Raw genomic sequence first — 2,500 nt, 5'->3', positions numbered from 1 at the left:
GGGAAAATAACAACTCACACGTGTGCCCCTTATGCTAACTTGAATTTAGAAACCGTCCTCAACAAAATCCCACGTTCGGGCGCAAAACTGCACGTTTGAGGCCACATTTTCAATGATGCTGGAAACTTACATTCAAAGCTGGGAAAATGTGCTCATCTACAGGCATCCCCACTTAGGGACGTCGTAGCACCTTGACTCGGGTGGCGTTGGAAAGGTCTGGTCCAGGGGAACACGGGCGTGTCAAGTTTGCCACGCGCACGCGCATCCCCGCTAAACAGGGGCCAAAACAAAACTTTAAACGGAGCTACCGAATTGGAAACCATCAATCCTGGGAAAATAACAACTCACACGTGTGCCCCTTATGCTAACTTGAATTTAGAAACCGTCCTCAACAAAATCCCACGTTCGGGCGCAAAACTGCACGTTTGAGGCCACATTTTCAATGATGCTGGAAACTTACATTCAAAGCTGGGAAAATGTGCTCATCTACAGGCATCCCCACTTAGGGACGTCGTAGCACCTTGACTCGGGTGGCGTTGGAAAGGTCTGGTCCAGGGGAACACGGGCGTGTCAAGGTTGCCACGCGCACGCGCATCCCCGCTAAACAGGAGCCCAAACAAAACTTTAAACGGGGCTACGGAAAAGGGGAGAGCTTTTTCGGGGACAAACACCACTCACGTCGGTGCCCCCTGTTCCAACTTGAATTTAGAAACCGTCCTCAACAAAATCCCACGTTCGGGTGAATAACTGTGAATTTTAAGGCACATGCCTCTCTGGGCTGGGAGAGTGCATTCAAATAGGAGAAATTGGCTTCATTTAGAGGCATCCCCACTTGGGGACGTCGTAGCACCTTAACTCAGGTGGCGTTAGAAAGGTCTGGTCCAGGGGAACACGGGCGTGTCATGTTTGCCACGCGCACGCGCATCCCCGCTGAACAGGAGCCCAAACAAAACTTTAAACGGGGCTACGGAAAAGGGGAGGGCTTTTTCGGGGACAACCACCACTCACCTCGGTTCCCCCCATCCCAACTTGAATTTAGAAACCGTCCCCAGCCAAATCCCACGTTCGGGGGCAAAACTGCTCGTTTGAGGCCACATTTTCAATGATACTGGAAACTTACATTCAAAGTTGGGAAAAGGTGTTCATTTACAGGCATCTCCACTTAGGGACGTCGTAGCACCTTAACTCAGGCGGCGTTAGAAAGGTCTGGTCCAGGGGAACACGGGCGTGTCAAGGTTGCCACGCGCACGCGCATCCCCGCTAAACAGGAGCCCAAACAAAACTTTAAACGGGGCTACGGAAAAGGGGAGAGCTTTTTCGGGGACAAACACCACTCACGTCGGTGCCCCCTGTTCCAACTTTAGAAACCGTCCTCAACAAAATCCCACGTTCGGGTGAATAACTGTGAATTTTAAGGCACATGCCTCTCTGGGCTGGGAGAGTGCATTCAAATAGGAGAAATTGGCTTCATTTAGAGGCATCTCCACTTAGGGACGTCGTAGCACCTTAACTCGGGTGGCGTTGGAAAGGTCTGGTCCAGGGGAACACGGGCGTGTCAAGTTTGCCACGCGCACGCGCATCCCCGCTAAACAGGGGCCAAAACAAAACTTTAAACGGAGCTACCGAATTGGAAACCATCAATCCTGGGAAAATAACAACTGCACACGTGTGCCCCTTATGCTAACTTGAATTTAGAAACCGTCCTCAACAAAATCCCACGTTCGGGCGCAAAACTGCACGTTTGAGGCCACATTTTCAATGATGCTGGAAACTTACATTCAAAGCTGGGAAAATGTGCTCATCTACAGGCATCCCCACTTAGGGACGTCGTAGCACCTTGACTCGGGTGGCGTTGGAAAGGTCTGGTCCAGGGGAACACGGGCGTGTCAAGGTTGCCACGCGCACGCGCATCCCCGCTAAACAGGAGCCCAAACAAAACTTTAAACGGAGCTACCGAATTGGAAACCATCAATCCTGGGAAAATAACAACTCACACGTGTGCCCCTTATGCTAACTTGAATTTAGAAACCGTCCTCAACAAAATCCCACGTTCGGGCGCAAAACTGCACGTTGAGGCCACATTTTCAATGATGCTGGAAACTTACATTCAAAGCTGGGAAAATGTGCTCATCTACAGGCATCCCCATTTAGGGACGTCGTAGCACCTTGACTCGGGTGGCGTTAGAAAGGTCTGGTCCAGGGGAACACGGGCGTGTCAAGGTTGCCACGCGCACGCGCATCCCCGCTGAACAGGAGCCCAAACAAAACTTTAAACGGGGCTACGGAAAAGGGGAGGGCTTTTTTCGGGGACAACCACCACTCACCTCGGTTCCCCCCATCCCAACTTGAATTTAGAAACCGTCCCCAGCCAAATCCCACGTTCGGGGGCAAAACTGCTCGTTTGAGGCCACATTTTCAATGATACTGGAAACTTACATTCAAAGTTGGGAAAAGGTGTTCATTTACAGGCATCTCCACTTAGGGACGTCGTAGCACCTTA

Source organism: Osmerus mordax, unplaced genomic scaffold, assembly GCF_038355195.1.
Source record: "Osmerus mordax isolate fOsmMor3 unplaced genomic scaffold, fOsmMor3.pri Scaffold_40, whole genome shotgun sequence".
Lineage (NCBI taxonomy): Eukaryota > Metazoa > Chordata > Actinopteri > Osmeriformes > Osmeridae > Osmerus > Osmerus mordax.
The sequence above is the reverse complement of the archived record's forward strand: the minus strand, read 5'-3'. Positions refer to the sequence as shown.